This window comes from Leucopleurus acutus (assembly GCF_964270905.1).
Source record: "Leucopleurus acutus genome assembly, chromosome: 10".
NCBI classification, from domain to species: domain Eukaryota; kingdom Metazoa; phylum Chordata; class Mammalia; order Artiodactyla; family Delphinidae; genus Leucopleurus; species Leucopleurus acutus.
In genome coordinates, this window is record NC_139153.1 from 70,782,967 (window position 1) to 70,798,425 (window position 15,459).

Here is a 15,459-nt window from a genome sequence, read left to right on the forward strand (position 1 = left end):
GCTAAAAGCAGCAGCAAGACAGCCTCCACATCACCTTTGCCCCCAGGTCTTGGGCAAGAACAAGGAATTAGAGAACTTAATTCCCATGCAGAATAATAGCTACAGAGAAACCTAAGGAATGTAATTTTTAGCTTTCCAGCCTTTGCAGGACAGGGAGACACCCTAAGAGTAGGGCCGAATGGAGGGTGGACCAGCTGCTCCACAGCGCCCCCCGACAGGAGGCCTCCTGCATTAGGAGGAGGCTGTGGGCATGTGTAAAGCCCCCTCAGGGGCTGCCCATTCTCTCACACCTTCTCCATTCTCCTCTCAGAAGGGCTCATGGAGACCCAATATGGCTGGATCCAGTATGCCTCATGTCATATCAAAACCCACTGGACAATAAATTGTATACAGATTTGATTTAGTAATTTTATGGGGTGTGTGTGTGTGTGTGTGTGAAAGAGAGAGAAGGAGAGAGAAGAGACACAGACACTGGCATTTTTGTTCTCTGGAGTAATGTTGAGATTCAACTGTTCGAATAATTTCATGTCCCGAAGATAACAGAGGTTTTGGATACACACAGACCTGGGTTTAAATCCCAGCTCTGCCACTATGTGACTAGTCGCTTGTCTTTTCTGAGCTCAGTGTTTTCATCTGTAAAGCGGGACTAGTGATATTGCCCTCACGGGGTTATAGCGAGGAACAAAGAGATAAACCCTGGCAAGTTCCTGGTGCAGTGCCCGGCACACGTACACAGGGGCTCTAATGACTACCCTGCTGTCCCAGTTAATACATTTGGCAGGAATTGCCAATGCCTATGCCAGGAAATTGACTGTCCGTCTGATAAATAACAATTGTCTCATGGTGTTTGAGAAGGAGACGTGATGAGATTTCTTCCCTCGTGCTTCAGGGAGCCCTCCGTAGACCCTCATCACCTGGTGTTCTAGGTGGCACACCTTTCCAGAGATCACCTCTTCCAAACAGAAGGGGTCACATGTGCAGCACAGTGAGGAGGCAGGTCAAGACCCGTTAGTGAGGAGCATTGGTGGTTCAGTGGTAGAATTCTCACCTCTCATTTGTGAGAAGCAAAACCAGTTCAGTGGGTTGTGACCAGTATTCTTCCAAATGGAGGAGGATGGAAGGAAAATAAAAAGAGAAAAGAGGAGGGCTTACCTGGTGGCGCGGTGGTTGAGAGTCCGCCTGCCGATGCAGGGGACACGGGTTCGTGCCCCGGTCCGGGAAGATCCCACATGCCGCGGAGCGGCTGGGCCCGTGAGCCATGGCCGCTGAGCCTGCGCGTCCGGAGCCTGTGCTCCGCAACGGGAGAGGCCACAACAGTGAGAGGCCCGCGTACCGCAAAAAAAAAAGAGAGAGAGAAAAGAGGAGATAAGAAAAGAGAATGTGGACGTGCATCTTAATAAGAGCACTGGTTGGAGAAACTGTTCAGTTCATAGATGAGTGTGTGCGCGTGTGTGCGCGCGCTCGAGCGCCAGGTCACAATGTGAAATATACATTATTTGGATCTGAAGCATGGCTAACAAGGTTGTGAAATAGTAGTCAAGGGAGCCAGCCCCTTACTTTGGAGTGGGGACAACATCGATAACCAACCTGCTATACAACTTGTCACGAAAAGGGATTTGATTGAAAATAACTTCATCGCCCGGGAGATAAGCGTATACCTAGAAGCCTCTCAACAGCCGCACTGCTCACCCCCCAGCTCCTGTGGTCACTGTCCGGTGGCCGCAGGTGACCCAGTGTCAGGTTGCGGATGTGTCTCGTTCAGAGCCGCCACAGTGGCCGCATACCCGCCCCCTGTGCCGCCCCCTCCCTTGCTGCCCTCCTGTCCCAGGTGTTCTGTATCCCGCTCTCCTCCCCGGCTGCTTCCTTCTGCAGCTCCACTCCTGCTGTCTCACCTGCTGCTTCCACTGCTAAACGGCTTTCTGCTCTCAGCCAGCAGACAACTCCCCTCACTCCACAGTCTGCATACAGCCACCACTGCCGATACCGGGCTGGGCCATCTCAGGCTCTCGGGCTCTCTCCTGGCCCCGATGATGGGACATGGGCGGCACCAGGGAGGCCTGCCACTCGGACCTTGACCTCTCTGAGCCTCTGTTTCCCCATCTGCACAATGGGCATAATAGTCACACGTGCCCAGGCTGCTCATCAACAACACGATGCAAGCGCCACCCAAGACGATAAAGTGACTCTCAAGCCAGTGAGATCCTTCCCAGGAGCTGTGCAGGTTTAAGGTGTTTTGTGCTCGTCACGAACCTCCCTGTCTTTCTGACTCCTCTTTGCCCCCCTCCCCCCTCTTCCTTGGTGCTGCTTAGAGCAGCCCATCTAAAAACTGTTGATTCCTATGTGCCGCGGTCCTGCATTTAGGAAACTTTTGTCTTAGAAGGAAAGGACCAGCAAGGGACAACCCTCGACCCCTGGACGCCCAACACCACCTCATATTTCATGCTGTCTGTTTTCCTTACTTTGAATCCCCCTGAGTCAAAGGGACCCTCCACTCCCGCTTATACTTGGTTGATTGTAAGACAAACGGAAGTGCTTTAAAAATGTAATGGTACGCATATTGGAATATATATGGTTTGACTCCCGGATGGATAAACAGGATCATCGCTCCCCCACATCTGGTTTTGGACAATGGGTACCACATACTAAGCCTCACCACAGGCAAGGCTCTGAGCTAGGTGTTGCAGATGAATGTTGGGCCTGAAGGACCAGGGAATCTCCTGGGAATCAGACCAGGAATCAGATGCTTAAGACACAGGAAACACCTTAGAATGGCACTGTCCAACAGAACTTTCTGTGATGATGGGCATGCTCTATTCATGCTGATACAATAGCCACTAGTCATGCGTGACCACTGAACACGAACATGAGTGCTAGTATGACCGAGGAACTGAATTTTTAATTTTGTTATATTTTAATTAATTTCCATGTAAGTGTAAATAGTCATGGGTGGCTAGTGGCTATCATATTGGGCAGCATAGCCTGACGATCTCCTTCTAGTTCCTCCTCCTTGGCTTCCCCCTGGGAATCTGGCCCGAGTCACTGCCTTCCACGCAGGACACTGAGTCTGAGAAAGGTGAACAGGAAGGTCTCCTTGAACCCCTGGGCCCAGCCTCCTGCAGCCCTCCATCCCCACGACGTCCCCTCCTCCAGCATTCAACAGCCTCCGAATCCAAGATGCAGCTATAATGACAGCAAAGACAGCAGCCCAGAGAAGGGGAAAGACGGGAGGGTAAATACACATTAAGGAAACCAACATGAAGATCAAGTGATTGAGGGAACAGGGCTCCTGCTGAGACAATCCTGCCTAACGGAGCATCACAGACGTCAATCTTTGGACCACGACACTCTATGCCAGGGCCCCGTCCCCTCCCAGCCAAAGAGCTGCCACTTCTTCACTAGCTACGGGCCACCTGCAGCCAGGGACCCCTTCCTTCCCAATAATCCATCTTCCAAGGTGAGCTGGGAAGGTGCCAACTCATTTTTCCGTGAGCCTTTTCAAAATCAACAGAGGGAATCCAGGCTGCGTACAACCACCATCAGGGGCACCCAGCCCGAAAGCAAAGTGCCGGCCTGGGAGACAGCGGGAGCCCAGGACAAACCAAGGGGCCCTGGAAGCCAGCCCCACCTCTGCTGTGAAATCTCTCCCCCAGGTAGGTCACTCACTAGGATCTAGCTTTCCCATTTGTTATGTGGAAATGATGATTACATGAACACAGGACAAAAGTCTATCCCTAGCGCTCCACACAATGACGGACACGTAGTAGGAACCCAACGCGTGCCCCATACTCATGGCTTCATTGATTAGTTCAGCTGTGCAACTAGTAATTATCAGAAATGGTCAGCACTCCGACCAGACACTGTATATGGCCCTGTAGAGTCCCATGCCATAGAGGACCTGTTTCAGGAACTGAAAGGGATGAATTTTCATTTAGGAGTAGAAGGAATCTCATTTTTCCGGCTACCCACTGCAGGGAAGACTGATCTCTCTCGCCTTCCTGCTGGCACAGGGGCCCTCAAATATTCTGATTTATAGGCACAGTTTTGCTCCCAGCACGCTTGGTAACTTCGGGCCTCAGTTCCTCCCTCTGTAAGATGGCAGTGGATTCCCCTCCAGCTCTGCAGCTCAAAGATCCCACAGCTTCCCTGCAGAGGGAGACATGCGTATGCTTGGGGACTCTGTTTGACAAAGATTTTCCATGTTGTCACATTTCCTCTTCCCTGTCTCTCTATGATGATTCTGATTAGACTCCAGGGGGACCTCCTCCTCCCTTATTGTTCCTTCCCCCACTCACATCCTCTCTTCCCTGCTGTTTCCAACTAGCCTCTTTCGTTCCTCAGCTCTGAGGGTGAATTTGCATATTAATTTGAAAATGAGATCAGTTATTAGCCATAACCTGTCATGTATCATCCAATGCATCTGGACCTGGATTCGATTTAATATTGCCACAGAATAAAGACGGGGGGGGGGGAAGAAAACTAAATAATTTAAACTCATTAATTTACTAATCCTCCCGCTTGGCTGGGCTCAGGAGGTAATTGAAAACACGGAGATTCGCTGAGAAGGCATTTGAGATGAACCATGCCAAGCCGTAGAACTCATGGGACTTCATGGTTTTTCCCTCTCATTTACCCACAGGGAAGGAAAGAGCATGGTGGGGTGAGGTGGGGAGAGACCCCAAGAACACCGGGGAAGAAAGATGGGGTTTGAGGGCATAGGGCCCAATGCCAACGGGGTCAGTGACTTAGTTTCCAGTACAGTGCAGGGGAGTCTCTGCTCCCCCTACAAGGTTCCAGGAAAAGGGAAGAGGGAGGACGCTGTGAGCCCCCCTCCTGCAGACCCTTACCCACCCTGCTCCTTCTGTGCTCTTTCCAGCCTTATACCTAAGAAAGTACTAAAGTGAGAGTCTGCAAAGGGGCAGCTCGGACTTGTGTTTTGTTTGATCTGATCGGAGTGTCTTTTGTAAAAGATGAGTTTAACGCCAACACTGTCATATCAGGAAATTTCCCATAGAAATTCAGTTTTCTGCTTCCCTTGACAATGCAAAGCTGGGTCCAGTTTCTTGAAACCAGTGTGGGCGGGAGCTGGTCAAGTTGCCCACTAACTTAAGTGGAGCTTGGGGTCCCTGGAGAACCACCAGGCGGGCTTCGTTCCTTTGTTCCGCGCCTCAACCCCGCCCCACACATACCTCTGTGTTTGCAATCCCGCGTTTCAGGGGATAAAGGCCCTTGCCTTGCAGCTCTCAGGAAATGCATCAGTTGCAATGCGGATAATCAGAATCCCAGACTCACCTTCATCCAGGTATTGTAAGGGTCAACCATATAAGGGCAGGGGCAGGGAACGGATGTTTCTAGAGCACATACTCGCCCAGGTGCTGGCCAGGTTAACAAGAGATGAGACATGGTCCTTAGTGTGGGGAGTCCTGGAGGGGAGATGGGCTGTGTCTGTATAAAGAAAACAAACCAAGAAAGAACTTTCTGACACGGGTTCTGAGAAAGACTGAGCTGGGATTCCCTGCCCTGGTGGAGCTCCCTAGAGACAGTAGTTCATGCGGCAGAGAGGACCAGACACAGCCCGCTGGGGACAGATGGTGCCCTGACCCGGGTATTCTAGGAGCAGAACCTCTGCAGGGCTGGGGAGAGAGCCCCCGGGGTGGGCAGAAATCACAGTGGTCTGGGCTCCAGGGCGAACTCTGCCAGCAATTTACTTAGAAGATTGCCCTGGGGCAAACTGCCCAACCGCTCTGAATGCCAGCTTCCTCAACCATAAATGGAACTGCTGGTGCTTCTGGCCCTCCCTCTTTCCAGGAGCAGAGAGTAAGATACGGCAGAGCAAGTGCCTCCACTGCAGGGCACTTAAGAGGGATGGCAGGGCTGCTCTGCGGGAGACTGGAGTCCCATCCATTCCATGTGCAACTTCTTTTAAGCTACCCAGCCCCTCCTCTCCAGAGAGTGGGACACCTGGCACCAGCCACAAGGGACCCCATCTCCTGTCAATCCAAATGCTTGGATGTTAGCTCTGTTTATCGCTGCCATAGGGATTAGCTGCTGCTTAATTAATTCCTTAACGAAGAAAATGGTGCGCGTTCCTGCACAGCCAGACACACGGAGCAGACACTGCCCTCCGCCCCCACCCCCCGCCCACTCCCGCGGGCCGGCACCATTATTATAAGTTCTCTTTTAAGGCTGCACCATGAACAAGTCAGTTGTCCTCTCTGGGCCTCAGTTTGTTCATCTGTACAATGGGGAGTTAGAACATCACTCGCAAGCATATTATTTTCTGTTTCTTGTCTGTGCATCATTCCCCCGCCCCCATCAACTCCACCATCCCCTGAATCTCAAAACAAAAAAGAGAGTGGGCAATAAAAACAACATACTCTGGTTTTTCATCAGTTAAGCCCTCTCATCATTCGAGACTCATTTCATTAACCGTTTCCACCCAACCTAGCCTCAGCTCTGTGAAGGGGGGTAGAGAGTCCCTTGATGGCTCCCTAAGTAACGCAAGGAAATGAAGCCAGCTCATATCTCACCACTGTGGCTCTGGCAGGCTTGTTAGTGAACCTGGAAAATGACCCGTGGTTGACAAGGTCTCTCTTGGGTTGAGAATGAATCTTACATTTGGGTTCAGTCCCCACACATCAGATCCCATGAATCCCTGCTGGCTCAGCCCCGAGGTGCTTTGTACAGCCCTTGTCACCAGCATCAGGCTTCTTCATTTACCAGCCTGTCTCCTGGGGTGGGGGGGGAGGGAGCGCCATCCTACTGGTCCCTCCAGTGTCTGCCCCAGAGCAGGCCCTCTGAGAATGATTGTGAATAAAGAAATGAATGATGTGTAGTATCCTAGAGCCATGAATTCACTGAGGATTAGGGCTGGGAGGCTCTGTCCAGTTTATCTTCAGTGTGTTCTGGCTGGGCTGTCCCCCAGGGGCTTCTGCAACACCTGGGGTCCTGGGCCTTCAGGTTAAGCCTTGGTTGCTCCCTTTGCCACGCTCCTCACGCCTAGGCCTGCTGTTCCGCATCATAAAACGTTGGTGATTAGGGCCAGGATTACAGTGAGGTAAGTGAGACACTTGCTAGGGTGTGACATTTCAGAGGGACACCAAAAAAAGACCTAGTAACCAAGGATTTTAACACACTATTTCTAAAAAATCAAAACGAATGCAAAAACTATCCACGATGAACAAAACATCAACATTTTAAAGAAAGACAGGATCCAGTCCTACACTTGCAAGACCCTGCCTCATTCACCTCCCCCTGAAAGAGTCTTTCAGGAGATAATGCCTCAAAAATAGCTCAGACTGGGAATCCGGCCGTAACATTTCCATCTATTGGCTATGACATTGGTCTCTTGGTTTCCTGAGAAAGTGTGGCCCGGGGTACTGCTTTTCAAATGGGGGGGCGGGATTCCAGTGTGTGACATTAGTGTCCCCTCCCCCACCAGCCCAGTTAGAATTTGAACTCCCCAGACTAGACGGCCACTGAAGCCCCTGCCAGCTAGTCCGGAAGACAAGCGTTTTAAAGAAAGCCAATCAGGGCCCGGCTGGCCTTGCAGTGACCCACAGCGCATGTGAGAAGGTAGCCACGTGCTACTCCCTCGCTTAGAGCCAGGCCCTGCCATAATTCTGCTGCCCTCAAGGCCGTGGGGTGCTCTTTGCTCCATTTGACGGATACGGGTGCTGAGTAGGCCCTTAGAGCTCTTCCGAGCCTCGCAGTACGTGTACGGCCCCTGCCTCCCACCCCCAGGGGCATTTGGCAATGTCTGGAGATAATTTTCATTGTCACAATTGGGGAAGAGGACGCTGTTATCATCTAGAAGATAGAGGCCAGGGACGCTGCTAAACATCCCACGAGACAGCCTCTCAAACAAGGAATTCTTCAGTCCCAGATGTGAACGGTGCCGAGGCTAGAAACCCTGAGGTAGAGAAACCAGGAAAAATGGGTTCAAAACCACATGGTGGGTGAGTGAGGGACAATCCCTGCTTCTCGGACTCCTCACTGAAAGGCAGCCACCTCTCAATCTGTCCCCCGAGTCCTGAAAGCTTTGCGGTCAGTTCCTCTGCCCACACATAAGACCAACCCCAACTCAGGCATTTATGAGAGAGGATTTCATAATTTCCTTAGGTCCTTATAGCTTTCCTTGGCTTGCAGAAAGTCCTTCCTGAGGTCTAGCCTTAATCTCTCCTGCTGCCGTTCAAGAATGTTTGATTTCTCAGTAAGGGTAAAGCTCAGATATCTCTCTCCTGCTCCAACCCCTTTTGATCGTTTGAAATAACCTACCATAATATTGCTGATTGAGGTTCCCCAAAGAAGGGAAAAACAGCTCAGGGATCATGAGAAAAGGGCAGCTGTTTCCTTAACACCTTCTACATACCGAGATAAGCAGGTACCAAGGCACCTTCTACGTCACCTAGGCAGCCTGTATCGGGTTAATTATGGTGACCCCCCGGGCTCTCAAGCAGCTTGAAGAGAAACCCCTCTTTGGCTCAAAGTGACAAATCCTCAATGCACAGATGCGATTTGAGAAGGAACCCAGGGAGAACCTGTGTCTACAGATTGGATGAAGAGCATCTGTCTGCAGAAGTCATTCCTTCCCTCAGTGAGCACTTCCTGTGCGCCCAGGCAGTGACACTTAACCCTGATGCACCTTAGAATCCTCTGGAGCGCTGGGTCACACACAGATTCCCGGGCTCGCCCCCCTCCCCTGCCAGTGTTGCACTCAGTGGATCAGGGTGGAGCCCAAGAGTCTGCACTTCTAACAAGCTCCCAGGTGATGGTGATGTTGCTGCTGAGACCACACTTGGAGAACCCCGGTGCTCAGCTGTTCCGGAAACTAAGGTTAGAGCAGGGAATACTCTACGCAATAAGCCCAATACACAAGTAAACGATGTGGTACGTTAGAGGTGATAAATGCTCTGAAAGAAAAGAAATATAAGAGCAGAATGAGTGGGAATCAGGGATGTGGGGGAAGGAAGGGGAGGGGTTGAAATTTTAAATGGAAGAGTCAGGTCTCAGTGAAAGAGGGTGACCAGATGTGCCAATCTGCCCGGGTCTGTCCTGGTTTTAAAATGGAAAGTCCCACATTCTGGGGAGCCTCTGAGTCCCAGGCAACCCAGGACAGCTGGTCACCCTACCTTGAGATGATACTGGAGGAAGGAAGGGAAAGAGTGAAGCAGCTGTCTGTGCAGAGATATGGAGGATGAGCCTGCACAAACCCTGCAGCGAGACTTCCTTGTGTGTTCCTGGATCAGCAGAGAGGCTGGAGTGGCTGGAAGGGGGTAGATAAGAGGGAAGTGGTCGGGCATGAGGTCAGAGAGTAATGGGGGGGTCAGATCATGCAAGGCCTCCTAGGAGAAGAGCAGCTTTCCCAGCGTGGGTACCTGGCCCTGACTACCGCAAGCGTGCAGGGAGGAGCACGGCTAGAGCTCCGGGCTTGGGGCAGAAGACGTGTGATCTAACTCATGTAAGGATCAATAGCTCTGGCTTCTCTACGGAGGACAGCGTGTGGAGGGAGTGTCTTAGATTCTGCCTTGTTGGGGGAGAAAAGCATCTAAGACAAAAGCTTGCCGGCAGGAGGTTTATTTGACCTGTGATTCCGTGGAGAAGAGCGAAGGACAGAAGAGTGGGAACGGGAAAGGAGGAGAAGCAGGAAGGAGGATGCATCAACGAGTTGGCCACCAGCCCGGGGCCAGCGGGGTTTGGTTTTGGCAGGGTCCTGGGAGAGAGACGTCTCAGGACTCTCCTCTCGGACAATGCCAGGGGCCAGCACCACCCCACTGCCTTCCTTGCTCTGTTGGGTCAAGTGTGGCCTCGCAGCCCTGACTACCACGCACTGCTGGGTTGCCCGCGTGTGCCGCCGAGTGGGCTTCTGCCAGCATCCGTGTGCCTCAGGGCCCGAGAAGTCCCAGCACAGGAAGCAAGAGGTAGAGAGCACGATGTACATTATGTAAGGGCCGTTAAGTTGCAACCTGCATGAGGCTGGCTGTAGCCTGCACAGGACCGACTGCCACAGCAGTGGCTGGAGTGAGAAGTGGGGATGAGAGGGTGTGAAGTGTCTGGTACAATCCAGCCCTTGACCCACTCAGGCCTTCCTGGGCCTTCTGCTATGTCCAACCCATCATAGGGTTTCCTTCATGGTGGTGGCTGCCTACAATCTCTGCCAAAACTCAACCCAGGAAGGTAAGTGGAATTCGCGACAGTCCCTGTGGTTGCAGCTGGTCCTGAGACCAAAACTGATACTCATCACCTCCCTCCTCCAACACACATCCTCAGCTTCCCTCTCCCTCGGCCAGCTGGTCTGGGCTGCTTGCCTGTGAGATACTGCTGCGCCTTATCTCAAGGGGTCTGAGCTCTCAGTTGCTTTGCCCTTGTCAGGCTGCGATTGCTGCAGTGGTCTTTACCATGACCAGGCACAGAAGCCCAAGAGACAGCTCAGTGAATTCTTGAGCTCTAGACAAGCTCTTCCCTGCCCTCAGTGGGTAACAGCAACCCTAGCTCCTCGTGGGGTCAGGGCCGATTACTTCCACGTACAGAGTCACTCCTTTCTCTGCTTGCTGGTCTACTGGCAGGAGGAGCCCAGAGTGACCATGCTGTGGTCATAGCTTAAGTGCAGCATTCCCTGGTGGAAGCGTGTTCCCTCCCTGGGACTCTGACGGAGCTCAAGGTTATAAGAACAGGGAGCAAAAGTTCCCTAAGTGGTTCATTAAGAGTGGTGGTGAGAGGAGCGCCATTTATCAGCCACTGGTTCAGTTTGTATCCTAGTGGATGGCAGCCCAGATCAGGAGGGAATGTCAACTTAGCTTCTTTCCCGTTTACCTTCACACATGCTCATGCGTGTGTACACAGGCCCAAATACATGTTCACATGCACATACACAGACACACATAAGACCACGGAAGAGGCCTTTCCCAGCCCTGACATTCCATTCCATTCCATTTCCGTGTCCCCACTTACCCCCCAGTTCTTTCCATCCTCTGGTCCTCTCTCAGAGCTACTCTCCTCCAGCCTGTGGGCAAACTCCTAAGAGCACATAGCTGGTATTGGTGGCACAACTACTACTGCCCTTGCCCCTCCCTGAGGATAACGTTCCACCCAACCCAAGGCTAGGATTCATCTTCCAACCCAAGGCTCTCTCTGCTTCATCGGCCAGTCCTTACTCCTTGTATTTTCTCAGACACCTCCACGTGCACACTCACACACACACAAAGATACGATAGCCTTCTAGGACATACCTAATGGACACAGAAGCTAGGCCTCAGATAAAGCATGTTCATTTAAACCGTATGTTATATAATAAAGAATCTGGCAGGTCTCCGTTCCTGGGTCCTTGGAATTTCCCATGCTATTCATAGTGGGCCCTTAGACACACCTGAGTTTATGCCCGCAAGATGAGTCAGGATGGGGGCTGGTCACTCCAGAAAGATGAAATATGTAATTAGATGGGTGGCGCTTTGAGCCACATTTCAGCCCAACCTCCTAGAAGGGACGGAGTACTAGAGATTGAGTTCAATCACATGGCCACTGTTTTCATCGTGCCCAGGTAATGAAATCCCAATAAAATCCTCGACACTATGGTTCAGGTGGTCTTCTCGGGTTGGTAATACTCAACGTGGGCTGCAAGAGTGTTGCATCTTGAGGACACAGAAGCTTCACATTTGGGACCCTCCCAGACTTCCTGCGTCTCTTTTTTCGGCTGGTCCTGATTTGTATCCTTTGTAATAAAACTGTAGTTATAAGTAGAGCGCTTTTCTTAGTTCTGAGTCATTCCAGTGAACTATCAAACTTGAGGAGGTAGTGGTACCCCTGAGTTTGTAGCCAGTTGGTCGGAAGTATCAGTGGCTCTGAGGACCCTTCAAAACTGGGGCTAGTGTCTGACGTGAGGGCAGCCTTGTTGGGCGACTCTGCCCTTGACTTATAGAGTTTGACCTAACTCTGAATGGTTAACATCAAAACTGCATTGGACCAAAGCTGGGTGAACTGGGGTGGAGATGAAAAACAGGTTATGGGGCTTCCCTGGTGGCGCAGTGGTTGGGAGTCCGCCTGCCGATGCAGGGGACACGGGTTCATGCCCCGGTCCGGGAGGATCCCACATGCCGCGGAGCGGCTGGGCCCGTGAGCCATGGCCGCTGAGCCTGCGCGTCCGGAGCCTGTGCTCCACAACGGGAGAGGCCACAGCAGTACCGCGTACCGCAAAAAAAAACAAAAAAAAAAAAACAAAAAAAACAGGTTATGGACAGTCTGAGAAGAATTAGGTGAGAGGGAAAGAACAGAAATGAATGACCCAGAAAAGGCAGATTAGAACCCACTCTCTCCCCAGCTGTTCAGAGCATGTAGAAGCAGACCTGACGGTCAGTCCTCTGCACTGTTGAGATATTAAAATGCTTTCATCCCCACCGCTGCCTTGAGCCCTCCAGCACCCCGCCCTGCCTCTCTTCCAGGATACCCCCGACACCGACTACCCTAAGATCCAGAAACTAAAGAGTTAACATTGCTGGGGAGGGGGAGGGGGAGGAGGCGGGGAGCAGGCCACACCCCCTCTGGCTGGTCAGTGCCAGAGCCCTCCACTGCCTTAAATAGTTTCAATTTCAGTCCCAAATTCCAGGGGCCTCAGTAGGGGACCTGTCGGAACAAACCGTATTTTCTGGCCTTAAGCTCTGCAAGGACTTTTTCGAGAAAGACTGGTCTGTATCAGGGTTTTTAGGCCAGAAAAGACAAAAGCAGTGACTGGAAAGTGAAAAATTCAGTCCGTTTGGTTACTTGGAAGCTTGTACATTTAGAAGCAATCCGCTGGTCGGATTGAATTCAATGCTATTGTGGGTTTTTTCTTTTCCCCTTTTCCTACGTTCAGCCAGAATAAGAGTCAGCAAGTCAGACAGCATCTCAAAGAAGGAACTCTAATTGCTCTGTTCCCTCACTCGGATATTTTGGGCAATTTCAAGACGCATAAATAAGCCTGTTATTCAGGCACAGAGGAGAGTGAGATTTATTAATTTAAATGAGTTGATTTGGAGGTCTCTGGGGAAAGCCGCCTGCATTATTCACTTGCTAGTCCCAGGGTATAATTTACAGTGAGTTTTCCCTTTATGTTTTGGACCCCGTTGAAGCTAGGGCATAAATTTCCTCAAGTTATTGTTATTATAATTTATTATTCATTGAATGTTGACTCAGTGTAACATAAGCAGTGGCAGAAAGACACGATCCTCCCAAAGGGCAGGAAAGCCATGTCCCCAACAATTCCAGAGGGACATGTAAAGAGCTTCTGGGATCAGAGGAGGGTTCCTCCTCCCCAGGACTGGGACGCCACCTGCAGCTTTTTGCTGTCCACTAAAGTCTCCCCAGGAGAAATAGGCTTCCGGCAGGGAGAGTGCACAGGCGGGCTTTGTGAGGAATCGGCCACCAATTGGGCTAATTGTTGACCTTAATTCAGACAAAGAGTCCAATAGGATGGGAAAGGGCCACTGCACAGGACTGGGACAGAAGCGAGACCCTGGGGTGGGGTGAGGCAGGAGATGTTCCCACTTGGGGGCCATTCACTCACTTTTACCTCCTGGTGCTGGGTTAAGAAGCTAAGGGGTTGGGCAGGTGGAAAGCAGCTAGGTGCAGGCATCATCCCCCACCCCTCCCCCACCCTAGTTCACATCTGCCCCTCCTCCCTCTCCCACCAGGTTCTCCCGTGGGGAGCAGAAGTAGCTCTCTTCGCTCCTCAATCACTTCAAACAATTGTGCAGCTTGGAGGCGCAGGCCCGAGTGACAGAACGTTTTAGACCTAGCAACAGAAAGCAATTACGTGCTGTTTGGCGCGGCCTTTAAGTACAATTGGAATTAGAGGGGAGACAAAAATGATTTCAGAATGCCAAGACTGGGTGACTGGTGACAATGCAATGACAAGCCTTGCTCCCTCCCTCCTTCCCTCATTTCTCGAGCTTCAGTTGTGCGCCAGATTCTGTGCTGTATCTAAGTGGCGTTCGCTATTAGGTGTGGGGTGGAGGCGGGGGAAGGACACACAAATCAGTGTGTTCTGCCAGGAAGAGCTCTGGGGGTGCAGGGAAGTTACTTAACCTCACTAAGCCTTAGCTGCCCCGTCTGTAAAAGTGGAGGGCCACCCCACCTCACAGGACAGCTGTGAGGGAAATGTGTAGTGGACAGAGCACACGGCCAGCGACGATTAGCTCTCTCTTTCTGTCATTACCAGTAAGTGTTACTCTGTTGGTGGGAATGTAAACTGGTGCAGCCACTACGGAAAACAGTATGGAGGGTCCTCAAAAAATTAAAAACAGAGATACCATGTGATCCAGCAATACCACTCCTGGGCATATATCCAGACAAAACTATAATTTGAAAAGATACATGCACCCCTATGTTCATAGCAGCACTATCTACAATAGCCAGGATATGGAAGCCACCTAAATGTCCATCGACAGGTGAATGGATAAAGAAGATGTGATTATATATACATATATATGTGTGTAGGGGTGTGTGTGTGTGTGTTTGTGTGTGTAATGGAATACTACTCAGCCATAAAAAAGAATGAAATAGTGCCATTCGGAGCAACATGGATGGACCTAGAGATTATCATACTAAATAAGTCAGAGAAAGACAAACACCAGATAATATCACTTTTATGTGGAATCTAAAATACGACACAAATGAACTTATCTAGAAAACAGAAACAGACTTACAGACGTAGAGAACAGACTTTTGGTTGCCAAGGGGGAGTGGGTGGGGGAGAGAAGGATTGGGAGTTTGGAATTAGCAGATGCAAACTATTATGGGATAAACGACAATGTCCTATTGTATAGCACAGGAAAATATATTTAATATCCTGTGATAAACCATAATGGAAAAGAATATGAAAAAGTATATATATGTATAACTGAGTCACTTTGCTGTACAGCAGAAATTAACACAACATTGTAAATCAACTATATTTCAATAAAACTAAAAAAAAAAGACAAAAAAAGAAAAACAATAAAGTGTTACTTATAGATGCAGTGTGCTGAAAAGCTATGCTTCCACCAAGCAACCACTTTTATTTGAAATTGTCAATGAAACATACGTACAAACACACACACATCATAAATGCACAGCTTGATGAATTCTCACAATTCCACACCCAAATCGAGAAATAGGACATTACCAGGATCCCCAGGACCCTCCCCCTACTATCTTCCTAGTCATTGCCCCACTCCCAAAGGTAACAATTATCTTGACTTGGAACTGCATGGATTAGTTTTGCCTGTTTTTGTACTTATTATATAAATGGAATTTCATAGCATGTACTCTTTGTCATCTGAATTCTTTTATTAAACCTTCTGTTTGTGCGAGACGGGGGTCATCCATTCTGCGACTGACTTCCCTTTGTCAGTGAATTTTGCAGCTGATCCTATTTTTATGGAGCTGAAAGCCACAATGACGGCCCACTTCCAGAAACTCTACAGGATCCCCCCAGAGTCATTCTGTACACTC